This window comes from Mytilus galloprovincialis, chromosome 1 (genome assembly GCF_965363235.1).
Source record: "Mytilus galloprovincialis chromosome 1, xbMytGall1.hap1.1, whole genome shotgun sequence".
Classification (NCBI taxonomy): Eukaryota; Metazoa; Mollusca; class Bivalvia; order Mytilida; family Mytilidae; genus Mytilus; species Mytilus galloprovincialis.
Window position 1 is genome coordinate 11,863,130 of NC_134838.1, and position 25,123 is coordinate 11,888,252.

Genomic DNA, 25,123 nt, shown 5'->3' on the forward strand with positions numbered 1-25,123 from the left:
GTTTCCATGGTAACGGCGGCCATTTTGAATATTCCAAAGTCAAACCCCCGCTGCAATTTTTTGCCCTCCATAAACATGTACCATTTAATGTCGCTAGAATTAATTTAACATTGATGTTCTGGAATGTTCTGTGAAAATTCAAAGTTTTGACCTTTTTGCATTGTTTCCAAGGTAACAACAGATATTTTGGAAATTCCAACGCCAAATTCCACATCTTCCAATGTTGCTCATCGTTACTGTGAAGTTTCCTGAAGTTTGGAGGATTTTGAGAATTTCGAAATTTTTGGTGTAGTTTCCATGGCAACATAGTAGTTCCAATGATCACCAAAATCATCCAACACCTGTATATAGTGGGCACCTACATTGTATTAAAATATAATGATTCTGAGATAAAGCATATTCAAACAGTTCACCAAAACAAAAAACTGGATTTTTTCACATTTGTTCTGTTTCCATGGAAACGGTAGCCATCTTGAACCATTCCATGCTTCCTGCAACTCTGCACCTGGGGGTCCTTACTATAGTAGAGTTCCATCAACATTGGTCCATTGGATTTCGAGAAATCACCTGGACAAAATTTGTTGCAAGAAGAAAAATAATAATAACTAGATTTGCCATTGCAAGCAATAGCGGATGGCACCCTTCCCACATTGCCAGGCGAGTGGCAGCCATTTTGAAAAATTCAAAGTCAAAGAGCGCTTTTACACATGTTTATTAACGTTGTTGTAAAATTTCATCTCGTTTGGAGTATTTTGAAATTTTTGACATTTTTGCTGTTTCCATGGTTACGGCGGCCATTTTGAAAATTCCAACTTCAAAAGTCAACTCTGCTTATGCCAGTGACCATTTCTGTTCAGTTTCATCCAGTTTGCAGGATTTTTATTTATTTTTTAATTTTTTGACCTTTTCGCATTGTTTCCATGGTAACTTGAGACATTTTGGAAATTTGAACTCTAAATGGCACATCTTCCGATGTTGCTCATCATTACTGTGAAGTTTCATAAAGTTTGGAGCATTTTGAGATTTTTGAAATTTTTGGTGTAGTTTCCATGGCAACATAGTAGTTCCAATGAATGCCAAAATCATCCAACACCTGTATATAGTGGGCACCTACATTGTATTAAAATATAATGATTCTGAGTTAAAGCATATCCAAACAGTTCACCAAAACAAAAAACTAGATTTTTTCACATTTGTTCCGTTTCCATGGTAACGGCAGCCATCTTGAACCATTCCATGGTGCCTGCAACTCTTCACCTAAGGGTCCTCTATATAATAGAGTTCCATCAACTTTGGTCCATTGGATTTCGAGAAATCTCCTGGACAAAATTAGGTGGAAGAAAAATAATAAAAACTAGATTTGCCATTGCGAGCAATAGCGGATGGCACCCTTCCCCTATTGCCAGGCCAGCGGCAGCCATTTAGAAAATTTCACTGTTTCCATGGCAACGGCGGCCATTTTGAAAATTCCAAACTCAAAAGTGAAGTCTACATTAGCTAGGCAACATTTGTTATAAGTTTCATTTAATTTAAAGCATTTTGAAAATTTGAAGTTTTTCATATTTTTGCTGTTTCCATGGAAACGGCGGCCATTTTGAATATTCCAAAGTCAAACCCCCGCTGCAATTTTTTCCCTCCATAATCATATACCATCATATACGATTTAATGTCTCTAGAATAAATTCAACATTGATGTTCTGGAATGTTCTGTGAAAATTCAAAGTTTTGACCTTTTTGCATTGTTTCCATGGTAACAACAGATATTTTGAAAATTCCAACGCCAAATTCCACATCTTCCAATGTTGCTCATCGTTACTGTGAAGTTTCATTAAGTTTTGAGCATTTTGATATTTTTGAAATTTTTGGTGTTGTTTCCATGGAAACATAGTAGTTCCAATGAGCGTCAAAATCATCCAATACCTGTATATAGTGGGCACCTACATTGTATTAAAATATAATGTTTCTAAGTTCAAGTCTATCCAAACAGTTCGAGAAAACAAAAAACTGGATTTTTTTACATTTTTTTAGTTTCCATGGTAACGGTAGCCATCATGCACATGCCAAAGTCCACTGCACAACTTATCATGGTGGTCCTTATTATAGTAGAGTTTAACCAACATTGGTCCATTGGATTCCGAGAAATAAGCTGGACAAAATCGGTGGAAGAAAAATAATAAGAAAAAAAAGAAACGTAGAATAACAATACGTCACCCCAACTCCGTTGAGGGTGCCATAATAAGAAAAAAAAAAGAAACGTACAATAACAATACGTCACCCCAACTCCGTTGAGGGTGCCATAATAAGAAAAAAAAGAAACGTAGAATAACAATATGCCACCCCAACTCCGTTGAGGGTGCCATAACTAGAATTGCCATTGCAAGCAATAGCGGATGTCACCCTTCCCCCAATTGCCACTAAGTTGCAGCCATTTCAGAATCGTTTAACAGTGAATGCACATATATGCATGGCAATACATCTTTCTGTAAATTTTCAGTACATTCACAGCATTCTAAAAATTTCACATTTCTGCCGTTTCCATGGCAACGGCAGCCATTTTGAAAATTTCAAAGTCAAAAGCCTCATCATTACTTGTCAGTTAACAATAATATCAAGTTTTATTAATGTCAAAGCATTTTGAGAATTTTTGACTTTTTTGCAGTTTCCATGGCAACGGTGGCCATTTTGGAAATTCCAAAGTTAAAAGTCTCATCCAGACTTGGCAGTCAACAATAATTTGAAGTTTCATCAATTTTGGAGCATTTTGAAATTTTTGAAATATTTGATCCTGTATCCATGGTAACAGAGTAGTTCCAATGATTGTTATAATCATTCAAAACCTGTATATAGTGGACAACTATATTGTATAAAAATTTGATGATTTTAAGTTCAAGCATACCAAAGTTATTCACCAAACCCTGAAGTTTTTGGAGCATTTTGACCTTTTTGCATTGTTTCCATGGAAACCGCAGACATTTTGGAAATTCCAACGCCAAATTCCACATCTACCAAAGTTGCTCATCGTTATGCTAGAATTTCAAAAAATTTGGAGCATTTTCATTTTTTTGAAATTTTTGGTGTAGTATCCATGGCAACATTGCAGTTCCAATGATTGCCAAAATCATCCCAAAGCAGTATATAGTGGGCACCTACATTGTATTAAAATCTAAAGATTTTAAGGTTAAGCATTCTCAAACAATTCACCTAACTCCAAAATTATATTTTTTCACCATTTTCCCGTTTCCATGGTGATGGCAGCCATTTTTTTAGTGCCAATATTGAAAAGCAACAGGAAAGTCAGGGTTCCTTGTTATAGTGCACCATCATTCAGATTGGTTCCTTTGGCTTTGAGAAAGCGAGCGGACAAAATTAGGTGGAAGAAAAATAATAATAACTAGAATTGCCATTGCAAGCAATAGCGGATGTCACCCTTCCCCCCATTGCCACTAAGCGGCAGCCATTTCAAAACAACTTAACAGTGAATGCAGATCTATTGATTGCGATATATCTTTCTGTAAATTTTCAGTACAATAAGAGCATTGTCAAAAGTTTCACATTTCTGCTGTTTCCATGGCAACGGCAGCCATTTTGAAAATTCCGAAGTCAAAAGTCTCATCTATACATGCCAGTAAACAATAATATTAAGTTTCATTAAGTTTGGAGCATTTTGAAAATATTTGACATTTCTGCAGTTTCCATGGCAACGGTAGCCATTTTGGAAATTCCAACTTCAAAAGTCTCATGCAGACTTGACAGTCAACAAATATATTAAGTTTCATCAAGTTTGAAGCATTTTGAAGTTTTTGAAATTTTTGACATTTTGGCTGGTTTCTATGGTAACACAGACCATTCCAAATTTTTAATGGCAGATACTCCATTGGTACATGAGAGGGAACATACCATCAGAGTTTCAATGAATTTGACCTACCATTTTAAGGAAGTAAATGCCACTTTTAAGGTTTTTTAAAGCGTTTTGACCATTTTTGCCTTGTTTCCATGGTAACACAAGACATTTTCGAAATTCCAACGCCAAATTGCACATCTACCAATGTTGCTCATCGTTCCTGTGAAGTTTCATTAAATTTGGAGCATTTTGATATTTTGGAAATTTTTGGTGTAGTATCCATGGCAACATAGTAGTTCCAATGAATGCCAAAAATCATCCAAAACAAGTATATAGTGGGCACCTACATTGTATCAAAATATAATGATTCTAAGTCTAAGCATCTCCAAATAATTCCCTAAAACCAAAAAGTGGAATTTTTCACAATTTTTCCGTTTCCATGGTAACGGCAGCCATTTTTAATGGTCCTATGACCTACTGCAACCCGAAATTTTGTGTTCCTCATTATAGTTGACTATCACTAAGATTGGTTCCATTGCCTTCAAAAAATCTGCCGGACAAAAATCATTGGAAGAATAAGAATAATAATAACAAAGAAACGGAGGAAAAACAATATGTCACCCGACATTGTCGATCGGGTGACATAATAATAGAGAAAAAGAAACAGAGGAAAAGCAATATGTCACCCGACATTGTCGATCGGGTGACATAATAAGAAAAAAAAGAAACGTAGAATAACAATACGTCACCCCAACTCCGTTGAGGGTGCCATAACTAGATTTGCCATTGCGAGCAATAGCGGATGGCACCCTTCCCCTATTGCCAGGCCAGCGGCAGCCATTTAGAAAATTTCACTGTTTCCATGGCAACGGCGGCCATTTTGAAAATTCCAAACTCAAAAGTGAAGTCTACATTAGCTAGGCAACATTTGTTATAAGTTTCATTTAATTTAAAGCATTTTGAAAATTTGAAGTTTTTCATATTTTTGCTGTTTCCATGGAAACGGCGGCCATTTTGAATATTCCAAAGTCAAACCCCCGCTGCAATTTTTTCCCTCCATAATCATATACCATCATATACGATTTAATGTCTCTAGAATAAATTCAACATTGATGTTCTGGAATGTTCTGTGAAAATTCAAAGTTTTGACCTTTTTGCATTGTTTCCATGGTAACAACAGATATTTTGAAAATTCCAACGCCAAATTCCACATCTTCCAATGTTGCTCATCGTTACTGTGAAGTTTCATTAAGTTTTGAGCATTTTGATATTTTTGAAATTTTTGGTGTTGTTTCCATGGAAACATAGTAGTTCCAATGAGCGTCAAAATCATCCAATACCTGTATATAGTGGGCACCTACATTGTATTAAAATATAATGTTTCTAAGTTCAAGTCTATCCAAACAGTTCGAGAAAACAAAAAACTGGATTTTTTTACATTTTTTTAGTTTCCATGGTAACGGTAGCCATCATGCACATGCCAAAGTCCACTGCACAACTTATCATGGTGGTCCTTATTATAGTAGAGTTTAACCAACATTGGTCCATTGGATTCCGAGAAATAAGCTGGACAAAATCGGTGGAAGAAAAATAATAAGAAAAAAAAGAAACGTAGAATAACAATACGTCACCCCAACTCCGTTGAGGGTGCCATAATAAGAAAAAAAAGAAACGTAGAATAACAATATGTCACCCCAACTCCGTTGAGGGTGCCATAATAATAATAATACAGAAAAAGAAACAGAGGAAAAGCAATATGTCACCCGACATTGTCGATCGGGTGACATAATAATACAGAAAAAGAAACAGAGGAAAAGCAATATGTCACCCGACATTGTCGATCGGGTGACATAATCACCCAAATACTTAATGTTAGGATCTTACAAATAATAGCATAGTGTCAATATTATATGCCAAAGATTCAATTTTTTTGTTTCTTTCTAATATAACTATTGAAAAAAACCTGATAGAAAAACGACGTTTATATCAAACTCCTTTGAATACTCTAATCCTTGTTTCGCAGTAAGTTTGTTTTTTATCTTATGGTCAGATTCGTAATACTAAGTCGTCAATTTATGATACCAAACCAGTATATATTGAAAACATCATGAAAGTATAAATTGTTGTATTAAAGTTATCTATTAGACTGTGTTTCATCAGGTTTTTATGTGTATTCGGCAGCATTCCGATGGCACAAATAATTTGAGATGTTTAATAACATACTGTTTTCAACAATTGTCTAATGTTTGTCTACAATGTATATATAGACATTTTTGTCAAATACAATATAGTCTAGAACAGTAATACAATTTAGACGAGACTTTCAAAGATATTCAAGAACACCAAATTTCCCAACGAACAAAATTGCATGAAAAACAAATACAGCTTGTGGCCACGTTCCTGACTTGGGACATTCGCATGTAAATGAGCACTCAACCACACTGACAAGGTTCTTGTCTTGGACAGACGCATGAACATGAGCATTTAACCAAACTGGTGATGTTCTTGATTTGGGACAATCGCAGTGACTAATTTATTTTTTTAATATTCATTAGTACATGTATTATAAACAAAAATTCATAGAAAAATCAGCATATCACGGCGCTCAAACGAATTATTGACAACAGTTATTTGTTACCTTCCGGTTTTCGTTTATTGCTGTATTCAGTGTTTAAGCATATATCAGACCGTTGGTATTCTCTTTTAAATTAATTTACATTTTTTTTTGCCGATGCCTTATATCACATGTATGCGTTATGGGTTTTGCTCATTATTTGTGGCTGTTAGTGGCCTTTACTAGTAGTTTATGTACAAAAAAATGAACGAAAAACAAATATGCAACACAGCAACAAACAAAAACCACTGAATTACGGTCTCCTGACTTGGGACAGGCCCATACATACAGAATGTGGCGGAGTTAAACATGTTAGCGGGATCCAAACCTTCCCCTAACATGGGACAGTGGTGTAACAGTACAACATAAGAACGAACTATAAAAATCAGTTCAATAAGGCTCACCAGATGGACACAAATAGAAATACATGTAACAAAAACACAAAGTGGACATGGCCTGGAACTTGTACATCCCAATAACATAAAGACACTAAGTACAGATTTTAGAGTAATAGGCGCAGTTACTGACAGCTAGTTCAAAGCCAATAATAACTAATCAAATAAATCATGTATCTAAGAAAAAATTATCAATCAAAGAATGCATTCAGTTACTGAAAGCTAGCTGAGTGCACTTATCCTGCTGGTAATTAAATAATGAACAAAAATATGTCTTTTACAATTTTCTGCATGTCCAAAAAGGTGCTTTATTAATCTAGACTCTAAAAAGGAATTGTAACACCTTTGTTGATTTAAAAATTTTCCAATATGATAAGTGTTGCTTTAGAAAAATAATTCCAGAATGACGTGTGTTGCTTAAAACGTGTCAAAACAAGAATATGTACTTGGACGTTAGACCTTATACCATTTTCTAATAAACTGAATAAATTGCGGTTAACCCAAAACCTCGGTTTATTAGTAATGAGGAAAATGATGGTGGTGGTGTTTGATGGCTGTTTGGTGTCCAGTGGCAAGTTAATATAATATATAAACCTAGCTTTGTAATAAATTAACACTTGTATTTAATTAACTCGTTAAAGGTAAAATAACAAATATACTAAAAAACAAGGTAAATTCAAAACAAGAAGTCCCTTACAAAATGGCAAAAGCTCAAACACAACACATCATTGGAAAACAACTGTCATTTTCTGGACTTGGTACAGACATTTACTTAATAAGTAGAAAATAGTGGGTTGAAGCTGGTTTATAGCTAGCTAAACCTCTCATAAAAACTATAAGACAGTTCTAATATATGACAACAATATGTGAGTAAAACAAACAGACAAAGGTAAAAATGTCAATCGTCAATAGATATATATCTGACCTTTTTAAACCTTCAGTAATGGAATTGCTCTGAGCACACAATATTTGTGATGAGGACCAATCCGAGCAAAACCTAGAATTTATGACTTAAATTCCAAACTGAAAAATTCAAGTTCAAAGTGGTTTTTTTTTCCTTGTTTATCTTTCTTTACTGATATGTATCTGGTGTTGTAATTCGGTGTCTCTAAGTTTCTGAGTCACCAAGGACAAATATAAATATTGGAATTGTTGTTGGACGAGATAAAAAAAAATCGGAGACATTTTAGCAAAGAGAATAGAAGGACACGTTTAGGGGATTAAAATAGGAAATGATCGGACGCGATGTTATTTTAGGACACGCGTGGATCGACACATGTTTACCCTGTGTGTGAAACATGTGATAGCGGTATATGTCTTGCTTTTGAGTAATTTATGTGTTAATGTCGCGTACAGAATAAAAAAAACAAACTATCAACAATAACTAGTTAATCATTAAAGAACAATGTCCGTTATATATATTTATTAAACTTGACATAAATACTTTCGAATTTTTAAAAACTGTCTTGTTAGCCATATGACCATTTAACGACAAATGTCTACCTTCATCACAGACGAATTATTTGTTGCTGTAACTTTCCCTTTCTGGTTGTACAATGTCGTTGCAATGCTGCACAGTTTCAAAAGATGGATGAAAAGGAATTTTTCTAAGAGCAAGGATAAAAAAAATCACGTTTCGTTCTAAATAGAAATACTGAATTGCCATGTACATTATTAGCCAAAGTCAACTACTCCCTAACACGATTGGTTCTGGTTCCATTTTTTCTTTGTTTACGACCTACCCAAAGTACGTTATTTAATCGTCATTAGGTCATTTGAGTACGCCTAAACTCCAGTCATTGTGTAAGCAACATTCTTTAATCATGGGACTACCTTCCAGGCAACTTAAAAATTCAAGCTTTAAAATTAACTTCAAGGTTTCTTATAACTGTTCAAAACGGAGGTCATCAGATAAGGACTCTGCGCATTACGAAAGAAATTAAATTATATATAATAAACAAGATTTTGTTTGTAGGCCAGTAATAAATCAGGAGCTTGGTGGTACGAGAATGCGGAAAAAGTAAGAACATTTTTAAACAAACGTTTGTGTATACAGTATTCCATTAACGTTAGCTTGATTTGATAGCACAATTTCACAAGTATAGGCAATTAAAATTTGGTATTTGATATTTTGTATTTTTTGTCGTTATTTTCACGCACAAAAGTCTCCTTTATATGGAATATGATCGTTTTATTTCATTTAAATAGAAACATGTGAATGACAAGCTTTGTGATATTTTTATTAATTTGATGTCCTAAACCAGGCAGACACCCAGTTAAAATTAAAAAAAAATGCAACTCTTTGTAAGATATAAGGTTAGTCAATTTAATTTCTTTACATCTGTTTTTATTTCTTTGAAAGTTTCATGGATGTGCTTAATTTAGGATTGTATGCATCTTATGTATGTGTTTTACTTAAATTATTGAATTTTTCGTCGAGATATTTGTAAACTTTTAAATTAAAGACAAATTTTCAACAAACAGTCGATTGTGGTAGGTGCATAAACAAAAATTCTGCCGGGAAAAAAAAATCAAAGAAAGATAACAAAAAAAAAAAAAAAAAATTGGGGGGGGAGGCGGGGAGGGATACCAACAATATGCAATAATTTCAGCGAGAAGAGAAAGTCGAGTACACTTTTTTAGGTTTAGGCGTGTTTTAGTTGACTATTCTGTCTTGAAAACCTATAAAAGAAAAAAAAACTTTGATTCATCATCTGGCTTCAGATTCTATTATTTTTATATATTTAGGCTGTAGGTTGATACTGAAATATAAAAAAAATTATATTCCTATTAAAAGGATGAAATATATGGGACAGGGTCAAGTGAACGTCATAACTGCAAAGTAGACGTGTTCGAATAACAATTTGTTACTTTCATTTGTCTTTATGAATTTATTTTACTGTTTAGTCTGGGGTTTTTTTATGATGTCCATTTGGTATGGCTCTGAACTTATACATCCCATCCCGTCAGTCTGTTATTGTTCTATGATATTTTGTATTCTTGTCTTTCATTTTTGCTTATGTGCTTTGTCAATCTGCCTTTTTGTGTTTCTTTAAACATATGACGTGGCTCTGTACTTATACATCCCATCATTGTGTTATTGTTCAATGGTAATTTTCGTATTCTTGTCTTAATTTTTGCTAAATATGTGCTTTCTAAATGTCTGTTTGAGTTTCATTGATACATATGACGTGGCTCTGTACTTTTACATCCCCTCATTTTATTTTTGTGATATTGTAAATTTTGTGTATCCTTGTCTTTCATTTTTGCTAATGTATTTTGTCTATAAGCCTTTTTGTGCTTCTTTGTTACATATTTTTTTGTTTTAATATTGATTAAGATTGTAACACAATGTTGACTGCTGTACACCTATTTGTGACAATTTACCTCTTATGTCTTTTTGTTTTGTTCACACATATAATGGAATTTGACTGACATACAAGTGAGAGGTTTAGCCATCTATTAAACCAGGTTTAGTCCACCATTTTCTTCATAAGAAAATGTCTGTACTAAGTTAAGAATATGACATTTTTTATCCATTCGTTTGATGTGTTTGAGCTTTTGATTTTGACATTTGATAAGGGAGTTTCCGTTTTGAATTTTCGTTGGAGCTCAGTATTTTTGTTCTTTTTCTTTTTACTAAAAACTTTACTGGACGACAAAATTTTCTGGTGGATCTTAAAAATGCGTAACTTTAAAAAAAAAAAAACTTTCAATAAATATTTTTGAACTTTCGAAAATTCTCCTTGAAAATCGACAGACAATAGTTTTAAGTTGACCAAATGCATAGAAGTGCATTTAATGATGTTCAATAGCTAGTAGATACATTTGTCTTTTAAAATACAACTGGCATATAAGAACCGTAATGATACTATGTGGATAATTAAATCGGGTTTCAAGAGCTAAATTGACAGTGCGTCATTACCACAATGGCTTCCATTTTTGCAAATATCAAAGTTATGTGACGCATTAGAATCCTAGCTCGGTATGTAATCTAGCAGACCTTTTCGGTCATAAAACTTGACTCAGAACTCAGAGTACAAAGTTCTTGAAACATCAAATCGAGCATTTTGATTAATTGACTTCTTAGTTTGAGTACCCAAAAAAAAAGGTACTCGAATTTTTTATGAGTCTATCAATTAATAAGCGGATTTCAAAAACTTTACGTGAATGTTTAATGTGTTCAAGCTACTATTGATGTTCTTAATGTAATAGATTGGTTATTCTGTGATCATGTTGGTGTATTTATTGTAACAGCAATGTAAACATAAGGAGATGTGATATGTTTGCCAATGACTTCTATCCAACAGAGACCAATGGAGGAAGATGTAAAGTTAAGGTCACCGTACGACCTTAAACAATGACCGAAATCCTATACCGTATACTAAGCTATAAAAAGGCCAGGTATAACACAGTCTGAAACAAAAGAGTAACCGAACGACCTGATTTGTTTATAACAAACATATTGACTTGAGACAAGATATTACATAATGTTGCAACGTTAAACCTTTTTGTGAAAGCTTTAACGCTACCATCTAACATCGGACATGTGTTTTACCACACAACATTAAAGCAAACTAGAAATCAGTTAGGCAGGGCTAGACTTACCAGTCAGATCGGCCATTAACACACAAAGAATCGTAACAAACAGACGAAACAAACAATGTAGCTCGCTAACCATACTCCATTTACTAAATTCTAAAATTCGAAGCCAATTTCAACAAATGAATAAACCATGTTTTCCCAAACTGAATTATCTATCTGTATATCTGTTAACTTAGAATCAGTGTAAAGACGGCATAAACAGTCTTGAGAAAGCAAAACCTTGAAATATAAGTATAGTACAGGACGTAGGACAAAGAGTGTTCATAAATGTCTAACAAAACATATAATGATTTAAATATTGATTTATCAAATTCAACAAAACCTCTGATATTGCTTACATCTACGTCATTTGGTCTCTTGTTCGGCGAAAAGGCGATAAAGACAATATACTTCCAATATATTACTACAATTTTTAAATCTGTAACAAGATTTAAGCATGGCCCTTTGTAATGGTAAAATATAGTTACAAAAACTTGTATCACCAGAATGTAGTAAGTGCTGATAACTGAATGACAATATAATTATAATAATACTCGGTGTGAACAAAACTGTGCACGAAACATTAAATTCTCTCAATTTAAAGTAATATAGTATACTCAATTCAAGAATAGATTAGTCAGTATCATTTAGATTATTGGCAGAAAAGCAGAGGCCAAATATAACAGAACATCACACATGAGAATATAAAGATCGTCCATCTATGATTTCCAATTCATAATTTTTATCCTTCGTAATTTTGTTTTTTCAGAGTCGACATTATGAAGCTGTTGTTATTTCTCCTCTTTGTTACATTAACTACTGCATTTGAATGTGATCCTCATGCGAAGATATGTGAAACATCCCTCGACATACATTACGAACTAGCAATGATGTCAGAAGACGGTCCAGTCTATGCGCACAACGGCAAACTATTCCTCTATAACGTCACAGACACAGCAAACGCCTCTTCGTACAAGATGGATGAAATAATGACAGCAGATGGATGGGAGGGATCCTCTGGTAGACTGATAGTTTCTGCTAACAAAAGCCTCCCTGGTCCCCCAATCATAGTCTATGAAGGACAAACAGTCATTATCAATGTACATAACAACCAGTTGACTGAAGCGACGTCGATTCATTGGCACGGCGTAGACATGAAAGATACTCCTTGGATGGATGGTCCACCTTACATTACGCAATGCCCGATAGGACCAGGACAAACCTTCAAATATAAATTCACAGCTAATCCACCAGGAACATTCTGGTACCATTCACACATGGGCCACCAAAGATTGAATGGTTTATTTGGTGCATTTATAATAAGGCCAAAACTGTCAAATAAAATTCAGCTTGAAGAACATATAATGCAAGTTTTTGAATGGAATCATGAATATGGTTCAGATGCTGATGATTTGTTCGAAGAAGCAGGAGGTACGTACATCAACCGAACGAAATTACTTCCATCAATGCAATTGGGCATGTCTAGATATACGCCCTATAGAACTCATGCTGGGCTTATCAATGGGCGTGGACGATTCTGGAGTGGTACGTCTAATAACGGTGCGCCACTTGAAACATTTAAAGTTACAAAAGGTAAACAGTACTTATTTAGGGTTATCGGACCTGGTGCTCTATATCCATGGAGAGTATCAGTTGATCAACATAACTTAACAATTGTTGGGGCTGATGGTTACGAAACTGTACCTGTAGTAGCAGAGTCATTTGTCATAGCTCCTGGTGAACGATTCAATTTTATCTTGAACGCGGACCAGCCAATAGGAACTTATATGGTACGCGCTGAAACTTTAGATAGGCGATATACGACCAAGGCTGAGGCTATATTACAGTATGAGGGAGCCATGTTATCAGAACCTACGTCCTCAAAGTCCAAATGTACGTCTTCAAACAAATGTATTGTTGTAAACTGTCCGTTTCCTTTTTACCCTGAAAATGAAAATGTAAACTGTACTCGATTGACCGAGCTCCGTACTGTGCTTAATATTCTAACTCCCCTCCCGGTTCAAGGAAAATTTAAAGAGTATTTTCTCAATTTTGCCTTTCCTGGCTATAACGGAGAAGAAGGACCAGCTTCCGTAAATGGACGACAGTTCAAGCTACCAGATGTTTCTGCACTCACACAACCCGACGAACTACCACATCAATGTACAGACCAGGAATGTGGGGAAGAAAAATTATGCCAATGCATGAACTCTTTGACAATAAATTCGGGCGACACAATTCAGATGACATTCCTAAATATGGGTCAAGGACGAGTTGATGACCATCCGGTACATATGCACGGACATGCTTTTATGGTAATTAAGGTTGGATATGGAGTATTTAATAAAAGTACAGGCGCATTAATTGAAGATAATAATGATGTTGACTGTAGGGGAAATACCAAACCAGGCATGAGTATGTGTAACAGCGCCACATGGAGCAATTCATCATGGTTGAATGGAAATGTCCCAGGTATTGTACAACAAGGAGCAGTACTAAAAGACACAGTAATTGTACCCAGTGGAGGATACGTTGTTGTAAGATTTCCGGCTACAATTCCTGGAATCTGGTTTCTACATTGCCACATTGATATGCATTCTAACGATGGAATGGCGATTGTCTTGAACGAGTCCTTCGCAAGTATCCCTAAACCACCACCTGGTTTACCAAAGTGTGGAAGTTACCTCGGTAACGACGTTGTATCGGACGTGAGTGATACAAACGAGCCTGTAGAAGACTTCAATGATCATGTTGTCAAAGATGAAGACAGTGAATCGGATAAAGGTGAATATGAACAAAGTCTTACGTTGTTTATAGTTAAACTATTTGATACGATGTGAAATATTAGCCACTGGAACTTGTTTGGGAGGTCGATAATCTATACCTCACAATGAACCTGTGATAATGTTAAGCCTGGACTAATTTGTACTGATTCGTTTACATGGGAATATAACAATAAATTGTCATTACTTTCTGAATTCACACTACAAATCTATTTACGATTTTATTTCATAAATTTAATAAACGCTACATTGCAATGTACTTTATTGGGGTTTGAATCAAAATATTACACATTACACGGACTTTTTCTGACGGTCATTGGTATAACCTTATTAAATTATTGGGACATTTCAATTAAATGTAACAATTTATAAAGATCATCTATATATCATCCGTTTTTCTGGTTTTCTTGCCTCAGCGCTACCAACGGACCCACTCGTCCTAACCCAACGTAAAAACAACACGAAGACAAACAAATTTTTGACATAGGTATTGTAATCGTTTATAAATATAAAATAAACATTGTTTTGGCTTATTATAGTCATTAAATTATACGAATTAAGCCCTGTTTGTTTATAATTGTTGCAGATGACATGATTCAATTGTCTTGTTTCTTGCTGGTTTTGCTTTATTCATCATATACAAACATGTATAGCTGGTAAAGAAAAACTTTCCAATTTGAGTTTTTATAAAATAATTGTTCTTTCCTTTTTTAGATGAAAATACAACGTTGCTGTTTGGTGGTATGTTTTCTGTTCTATTCGTCCTGAATATTGTCCAGTTCATCGTATTACTGGTTACCTGTCGACGCCAAAACCAGGACAGACAACACGATAAAGCGTTTGCATCTTGAGTTGGTGTATACATACTTCACCAAAGACAGTCCATAAAAGGCATAATGAGATGTGATATTGTACATAACAAATTTACAAAAAAGTAACGATTAAACCCGTGATAATTAATTTTAAAAATGTTTGAAAGCGTTTTCTCAAATTCACACGAACTTAATCTGTGATCACAAATAAGAAAACTCTGTATGAATAACTTATTCCGTTATAGCGATTTTCATTCCAATTCAAAAATTCAAAATTATACGGGCATTCATAGATTTTGATGCGAAATTGCATATTTTTCATTATAAAGCATTTTTTTTTACCAATAGTAGTCGCTTAACGAAATTAAAAAAAATATGTATCCTTCTGTTGATATGAAATCGATAAAATATTATTGACAAATGACAAATTCAGTGTATTTGTATATAATTTGCGTTATTCTATGAAAAAACTCATATCCTATTTCAGCATTCGAAAAAAACCAGATACTTATGATTAGGGTTATATCTTTTGTTTAAAAAACATTTATAATGTTTATATTTTTTTAGTGTGGGTTATGCAAGTGATTTTTTTTATATTGATTTTTAAAGAATTTTGATGTTGATGTATATATGTTTCTATTGTTTTCTACAAATACTGACAAAAGTAAAACACATCGAAACTTAGATTTATTGAGAATACTAGTAAGCAAATGGCCAACACCCTATGGATAGTACATAATCACGGTATTTTAAGGTGTTCTTGGGATTGTATTGACACTATTTATTTAAGGGACGACATCAAAAGATCGATGTAGGATAAAAAACTTAAATCAAATAGTTTGGGGGTGGGGGGGTCAACATTGCTGCAAGTTTTGTTAATCTAAAATCGATTTTACATATATCCCTATTGGTCAATCAATTTTTCCCAAATTAAGTTAAGAGGGGGGTGTGGGGTTCAGTAAAAAAACTATGTGAATTAAGTTTTTTATCCTTCATTGAACTTTTGATGTCGTCTCTAAGCATGTGGGATTGAACTGTTGTACAACACATATTAGATCAGTTAGGCTGGAGCGATCGACCATACTATTCTATGCAAGAGAACCATACAAACATACAGTAAAACCAGTTGAAAATGCTTGACATCGACAAACAACATCCTCCAAAAAACTGACAAAGTACCGATCTTACAGTAATCTGAAGGCTAGTCAAAAGCTAATTAAAAATGTTTTCTCAGGCTAAAATATCAATCAGTACACATCCCATGGCTTTTAAATCTTTATCAACGGATTTAGAAAAAACATGAAGTTGTGCATTGCCAAAACAACTTTTTCAAATGAAATTTTGGTATCCATTTTTATAGATGCAATATTAAAGTCCTCCCTTTTGATATATATTTCGAAGGAGAAAAAAAGATGTTAGAATTTTTTTCGAAGTGAGTGATATATGTGTATCTTTTCTATTTCAGTTGGGCATTACTAGTGCTTCTTGCATTTCCTTTAATAGCTGTCTATGCGGTATAGGCTTTGCTCATTGTTGAATGTCTTACGGTTAACCTATAGTTGTTAATGTCTGTGTCATTTGGTCTCTTGTTGAGAGTCGTCTCATTGGCAATCATACTCAATCTTCTTTTTTAAAACTGTTTTTGGATAATCAACATCTCAGATTTTTTTCTGTCAGCATATATTGTGTTCCTGATGCTCAAATAACAACACGTACTTCAATAGTATAGGTTATTCTTTTTTAACGTTTTCAAGTATGTTGTGTTTCTACACTATCTGGGTAACTAAGTTGTCTTCTTGGTCATGTATCGCTAACCTTTTATTGTCGCAGCATTTGTATGTACGATTACTTTCATCGATTGTCGATATTTAATATCACAAACTTATTGGGATTTTTTCAATTAGTTTTGTTCATAAAGATAATGATGGTTTGTCCAAGTCCTGTGATGATTGGTAGTCCAACATTGTATAGTATACAGCCTACTGACTTTTAGGTTTAAACGGGAAACTCCACACTAAAATTTTCGACAAAAGGGACGTTTTCGTTCCCTATTGTTAATTTTCAATTTTTAGATGGTGATGTTCCTTTGGCACTATCTTATGGTGTTTATATTTCACAGCTCGTTCGCTATGCCCGTGTCTGTTGTGATGTTTTTGATTTTAACGAACGTAATCTATATGTATTTCTGATATATTATTAAACCAGGGATTTCGTTACCATAAATTATTTAAAACCTTTACTAAATTTTTCCATAGATATATAGATTTGGTTTTGAAGTTTACTTGTATCTGAAGAAAACTTTTTTCTAACAGGATAGCTTAATATCCTCATTTTAACGGAAATGTTGTTAACCTTGCCCGAAAATTTAGAAACGATCCTGGTAAACTTGTCGATCCGTTAAATAAACTTTTTCTAAAAGTTACCAATTCAACACTGTAATAAGATCATTGAATATTGTTTTTATTTGTATAAGTATTGTTTTGTTATCAGTAAATTAAAAGCAAACTAAATATTACTTGTATGCTATAAAGATATACACATTCATGGATGTACAATCTGTCGATACCTGTATGATGGCATTGCACAAGGCCATGGTTTTCTCTGACTGTTTATAACGTCTTTACACGAAATCCATTGGATGTTGGATGTGTACAGATTGATAATTAAGTCTTAGATGCATGATTTTTAAAGGCAGTGCTTTAAGGCCTGACTTTCAAGTCATGAGGTTAATCTTTTCATACGCAATGCAGGGGGTCTTTTGGCCAGGAAAAGATCCGGAAATGTTCGAATTTCTCCTCTTCTTTTTATGGTATGATATGGTTTTTGTTTCTTTCATTTACATTGGGGACTAAAGAAACGATCAGTGTGTATTGTTCGTTTTATAGAACTTGTTATTAATGTGTATTTTGCATTATAAGCAGTCAACCTGACTACAAACTATCATTATTTGTATTCCGTGTGGAAAGAGGTCGGGTCAATTTCGAGTGTTATCTGAGATCTAAAGATTTTTTAATTAGTTCAGACGTTGATATAACAATGAAAAGTCGACTGAACATGATTAATATTGCATCTTCTATAATTCAAAGCGGAATTCAGTTTATAAACGAGAAACCGTAAAGCGTTTTCAATTTCGGTATTAGTTATGTATGTTGTCTACGTATTATCCTGGTTCCCGGTACTACGTTCCGGGTATTAGCTATTTGATATATCTGATGTGTAACATTACGATCAGGTACCAGCCAATCTACGTGTGTATGTGTACATGATTTCCCGCCAAAATGACCGACTTACAGCTATGGAAAAATAGTCCATAAACGTTCCGTATAATGATATGCAAATTCATAATTAATCGTAACTTTTTTTATCTTTATATAATAAATATAACAAAATGGATTCCACAAAATTGAAAATAGCATTATTTTACGAGGATTTCTAATATTTTTTTCACTTCCGGGCGCAGTAATACGTATGTTTTGAAGGAGCTCGAAGAAATATTGACAAAGTGAATTGAGAAGGAAACGGATAGATATACGTCCTTGCTATCAGGTAAAACAATTTAAATGTACAGAAAAAACACATTTACTTCACACAAATAGTACAGGCTTAAGCATTTTATTGTCTTATACACGACTGTAGTCTAGTGTTTAAACGACGGCGGTGACCTACAAGGTACGGGTCATACTGGGTCAAGTCTAAATATGTAAACATATCCACGTGCTATTAGGTAGAAAGCATCGTAATGCAATATCCGCAATTTTTTCCTCCTTTATACATCGTTTAACCAGATATATTTCTCTTTCAAATACACTTAAACACGGGTTGTATGTACGTATCTTTTCTAGTGTTTTCTTGTCCTTATTAAAGTTCATTTGTTGATGTTTAATAAATATTTTTGAACGACTGAACACAGGAGTGAATGAATGCAACAATGATATATACTGAAGACTTGGGCTGTACAATGATAGTGTACGTATATCATACTGATAATTATTCTAGCAGTAATTATGTTAATTTAGGATGTAATGACAGGAATTCATGAGCTATGCCTCGGGCTTTCTGAAAAAATATCAATGACAATGTAAACAGGAACAAAACATTAACACGAATGATGCTCTCTTCTATGTTATAGTTATTTAGGTATGTGTGTTGCACAAGTTTCAAAAAAACTTAAGTTATAAAACTTTTTTTCAGGGCACAAACCCACTTAAAGAGACTTGTCTACTGCCATACCAATCCTATTTTCATGCACCATTTGCAAGCAAGAGACTGGATGGTTTGCAAAATTAAAAATCAGGACGGTGTCCAATTAAACCAAAAGAACTAAACTGGATGAATATTGTAGGAGAAATCTTGAGGAAAGTTTTGATTTGTGAAATTGGTTTTCCTGAAAAGTCATTCATCCTAGCCTGCAGAAAGGAACTATAACTGTCCACCACCAACTGACGAGCTAATGTTGAGCTTCACATATGGAATTACTCAAATACCATCAATGTCTATGTTTTCAGCACAGATTTCACAAGTTATGACACAGCTGTGCTTTTTTTTTTTTATATCTGTTAAAGAGTTGTATACTAAATTTTATTTTTTTTATCAATAAATATATCTTGTGTCATTTAAGAACTTGTATTTTGCCAAAAGATGCATACTAGTGAATGAAAGTGGTGCAGTTCATTTTGCTTTGGTATATAGAATTGAATTACAATTGTTCATGTTATTGGAATGCATATAAAAATAAGGAGATGTGGTACAATGTATATATACATGATATTTAGTGAGTTTATCAAGCAAAAGTGAATAAGAAATAGGTATAAGCAGTTACAGGTACTACTGTACAATCTCAAACAATGAGAAAAACTCATATCGTAAAGAGAATTTCATATTTACATGTAAGTTTTCGTTGAATAATTTTCTTCTATTAATTTAATTGCAAATATGGGAAGTGGTTAAAATGCTAATGAGACAGCCATGACAGCTGTTATGGCCACAGAGCCTTAATTGAAAACTTCTTTTTCATTCATACCGGTAGATTTTGCCTGGAGTTAGAAACATATCTGCCAACTTTTCAAAATGCACATGGGGGTTTTACGTGAAAGATGGTTCATATAGTCATACAAAACCTTCAAGGAGGCCTTCAAATGGAAGCAGGACAATTCGCCCCACTGGCTAATCGCCCACTTTTAAAAAAACCGCCACAAACTGATTTATCAAATCGCCCCACATGTGAAATTGGTTAAATCATGTTAAATATTACTCCTGCCAACCCGCCCTACTTATAAAAAAACGGTAATATTTAGATTAATATATATATATATAATTAAAAATAAAAACTCGCACCACTTTAATGAAAACTAATCTACACAGAATACAAACAAACCGAAAATTTATTTAATTACTATTATTGATATACTGAAATTATAATTCTAAAAAAAAAATGTATTGTTGAAGAATAACTAAGTTTTGAAGCTTAGTTATTTGCATAACAATTGAAAAGAAACCTGTTAATTGTATCATAATGCAATATAAGGAATATAACTTATATTCAACGGGATAACATCTTTTTCCATAAGTGGGGAGAGTGGCAAGACCTTTTCAGCTTTTGGTCTTCGGTGCTGTGCGGCTTTGTGCCTTTTTCACTTTCGATCTTTTATATCTGGGCGTTATGTATTCGGGTTTAGTTTTCTGTAATTAGTTAATACTTCAGTTTCTTTATGTATATCTCTTTCATATTCATTTGATAAAATTTACTGTTTGCAATAGCATGAATTGTTCTATATAATAAGAATGTTCTTATCCCGGGCATAAAAACAATGCCATATTTGGCGAAACCTTTTCAACTTTTTATCTCCAGTACAACTTTGTACTTTTTTCTCTTTCGATCTTTTATATCTGGGCGTCACTTGTAAGTCCTGTGTGTTTTTGGCGTATTGAATTTTAAACCTGATGCTTTTTGTTATCTATTATAATCATGTTTTTCTTTGTCTAATATGTTCTATTTATTTGTATTGTAGTCCTGTAATATGTTGTCATTTCAATGTTATATTTAACTTTGCCATTAAAGTGCGAGGTTTGGCATGCCACAAAACCAGGTTCAACCCACCACTTTTATTCCCTTTAAAAGTGTCCTGTACCAAGTCAGGAAGATGGCCATTGTTATATTATTGTTCGTTTCTGTGTGTGTTGCATTTTAACGTTGAGTCGTTTGTGTTTTCTCTTATTTTTGAGATATTGAGATCAGACGTGGCACGGTACTTGTCTATCCCTAATTCATGTATTTGGTTTTCATGTTATATTTGTTATTCTCGTGGTGTTTTGTCTGATGCTTGGTCCGTTTCTGTGTGTGTTAAGTTTCGGTGTTATGTCGTTGTTCTCCTCTTATATTTAATGCGTTTCCCTCGGTTTTAGTTTGTTACCCCGATTTTGTTTTTTGTCCCTGGATTTATGAGTTTTGAACAGCGGTATACTACTGTTGCCATTATTTGGCATTACTAAATTCATCCTGGTTAATAATATATTTATCTAGATTTCACTGATTTCCATTAGGTGGGACCAGTTAGCAGGAGTAATATTAACGGAATTTAACTTATATACAACGGGATAACATCTTTTTACATGAGTGGGGCGAGTTGGCATTAGTAAATTCTTCCTGGTTAATAATATATTTATTTAGATATTATCGTTTTCTATAAGTTGGGGCAAGTTGGCAGGAGTAATATTAAGGGATATAACACATTTCACAAGTGGGGCGATTTGGTTATCCAGGTTGGGGCAGGTTTTTTTTTAAAGTGGGGCTATTTGCTAATGGGGCGATTTGTCATGGATTCCCTTCAAATATATTCTAATGTGGTTTTTGGCTTCTTCGTGCATAAACAAGCTCATTGCCATTGTTGAAATAATTGTTTTCTTTAAAATAGTCGACAAAATTGCTCTTACAAAATTTCCATTTGGGAGCTTCGAGCTCGATGGGGGAAATTCTCTGCAAATACTGACAGTTGGCAGGTATCGTCATCAAAAAAGTTGATGTGTTACTATGTACATTTACCATTATGTTACTTGATGTTCTTGCTATACACACAGTACAGAGACTAGTCAATCTTTGTGAACTTCTTTTTATGGGAGTCATAGAATATGCGTATACAATCAATAATTAAAAATAGTCTATTTATATTGAAAAGGAAAAGTTCTTATATGTCTAAAGAAGAGGGACGAAAGACACATAAGGGACAGTCAAACTCATAAATTTAAAGCAAACTGACAAGGCCATGGCTAAAAATGCATTTCATGGCGAGGCACATAAAATATACTGTAAACAGTAGACTATAGATATAGGTGAACTAGGTACAAAAGAACTCTAAATCTTAAATTCTACAAACCACCTCTGTTCTATGGAAGATAATGATATAACTGGACTAGAAATACACACAACCTGTAATTAACTGCCTTTACAGCGCTTTCGCGCTTTGATTGTATTAGATGTTAGAGGTTTTGAAGCTGTCAGTTAACTGCGAGTTCTCTCCGATCTGTACCTAGTGTCTTTTTGTTGTTGGAATGCACAAGTACCCGTTCATATGATGTGTGTTTTACAACTGATTTTTATAGTTCGTTCTTATGTTGTACTGTTATACCACTGTTCCAGGTTAGGGGCAGGGTTGGGATCCCGCTAACACGTTTAATCCGTAACATTCTGTTTGTATGTGCCCGTCCCAAGTCAGGGACCTATAATTCAGTGGTTGTCGTTTGTTTATGTGTTACATATTTGTTTTTCGTTCATTTTTTAAACATAAATTAGGCCATTATTTTTCTCATTTGAATTGTTTTGCATTGTCATTTCGGGGCCTTTTAAAGCTGACTATGTGGTATGGGTTTTGCTTATTGTTGAAGTCCTTTCGGTGTAATAGTTGTTAAAGCTTCATAAAAGAATTGTAACAAGAAAAATATTTCAAGTGTATTGTGCCATCTTGAAATTTTAATACCTTATGTTTCACAGTTTTAATACCATTTATTATAGATATAAGAAGATGTGGTTTGAATACCAATGATACAACTCCCCATCCAAGTAACATTTAGTAAAAGTAAACCATAATTGGTCAAAGTACGGTCTTCAACACGAACCTTGGCCCCCACCGAACAGAAAGCTATAAAGGGCCCTAAAAATGACCAGTTTTAAACCATTCAAACAAGAAAATCAACGGTCTAATCTATATAAAACCGAGAAACGAGAAACAGATGATACTGTAAACCATCGCTGATGGATAACGACAAAAACTAACCAAATGTATCCAACCATCCTCCCATTGTTTACCAGTGTATTTGTTAAAATTTACTTAGGGGACATTTATTCTTTTTTACATTTGTGGTAAAATGTGAACCAGAATATATGTTACCCAAGTTGATGTTATTTTATGGCATTGTCTTCTACGGCAATTTGGATCTCTGGTGGAGAATTGTCTCATGGCAATCATATCACATTTTTTCTACGGTAACTTCCTAATAAATACAATGTTTTCTGCACGTTGTTAGGGTTGCTGTCTCTGGTAAATTCCCCCGTTTCCATTTTCAATTTTATTGATACGGTATGGAGTGAGAAAAGTTTCAGACAAGAAAAGGTAAAGGAATACAAAAAATATAAAGAAAATACGTCGAATAATTTAATAAATATCTACCTCTATCTCTACATATATATATATAACACATATTTATAAAAATCGCGGGAAATAAATTATTTTTGATTTGAAAATATACATACAACTATAGGTTTCATGAGAATATTTACATTTCTTTTACCATTTCTTAATTTTAAAACATAGTTGAAAGGTTATAATTTACCTCACACCAAAGAGAAAGACAACTACTAGTATATTTTTTAAATCTGTTAATATCCATTTTAAAAATAATTATCCATTAGATACTTTGAATAGTTAACAATTGCTAAGTTGCACCAAATGGTATTCTATAAACTAATTCATTAATTAAAGGTACCAATAAAGTATTTCACAGCATGCAAGAAATACATAATTGTTCTAACAAGTTAAAAAGACATACAACATAATTTTTCCACTCAAGTAAAAACAGCTTATGGTTTACAAGTTTTTCTGTAGCTAAATGACATCGTAATGACAAAAATACTAAGCAATTGATACAAGGTTATAATAAGACTATTTGAATTAGACGTTCAAATGTTCTTCCGAATGTATTTCAGCAAAATACTAAATTATTGGTACAAAGTTAAGATTTCAAAAAAGTTTAATTTGGACGTTCCAACGCACTTCCGAATTGGTAAACCTTTCAGCAGCTGTTGTCGAGACGTAATTAGGCGTCAGGAAGATTCCCGCGTAAAAACATCTGAAAGACTTTAGAACGGAGTTTGTTCTTGAAGAAGTAGTTGTTTGAATTGTTAATGAAATCAATGCAAGATGTATCCCAGAAATCGTCGCTTATATTGTACTTATCAATTGTAGCTCTCTTAACAGCTGACATTACTTCTCTGAAACTATATTTACCATGGTGAAGCTGGTAAACATCTTTTAAAGTAAGAACACGCCAAACTAAATCACGTGCGAAAAATGTAGCTGAGCTGTTATTTTGTGAAACTTCTGACAAAACTTCTTGCCAAACCCTGTTTGAAGTAACGTCGTAGGCTGGTTTCTCTGTGCCGCAGTAGAGGGAATACATGTGTAACGTGTAGAGGTTCAGTCTTCTCTTTAGATAAAATGGTTTGATATTCCACAGGTTTACCATATTCTGACGGCTTTTGTAACTTGGCCAATCGTCTGTCACCTTGAACGAGCTATGTCCTACTATCATACCAGCTAGTAATGATGGGTAATCGGTAAGACTTTGAACTGGTTCCACGGTTGATGAATGTGTACGCTTTTCAACCTTGATTTTCTCTACATCGTCACTATCGACTTCTATAAATAGACGTTTTCTACTGATTACTGGTGATATTGGTGCTGCGGTAAGTTGAAATAATGTAGAATCTTGTAGGATGCTGTAGGCGTTGGAAATTTCACTTTTGGGGAAGCGGTTCATGTGCTCTTTAAGAGTTGACTTCAGTAACTTAGAGTAGTTACAAGTTGATGGTGTGGCATCTCGAA

At 33.9% G+C, this 25,123-nt stretch overlaps 2 long non-coding RNA genes across 2 annotated transcripts; both read left to right on the top strand.

Annotated features, from left to right (window-relative positions):
- Window positions 1-8,755: 8,755 nt before the first annotated feature.
- LOC143065298 (uncharacterized) lies at window positions 8,756-15,713 on the top strand. Its single transcript, XR_012975439.1, has 3 exons — window positions 8,756-8,870; window positions 12,204-14,218; window positions 14,932-15,713. It is a non-coding gene; the product is annotated as an uncharacterized LOC143065298 (long non-coding RNA).
- A 2,001-nt stretch (window positions 15,714-17,714) lies between these two features.
- Window positions 17,715-19,641, top strand: LOC143065302 (uncharacterized). The gene is made up of 2 exons (XR_012975440.1): window positions 17,715-18,575; window positions 19,221-19,641. It is a non-coding gene; the product is annotated as an uncharacterized LOC143065302 (long non-coding RNA).
- Window positions 19,642-25,123: the final 5,482 nt, after the last annotated feature.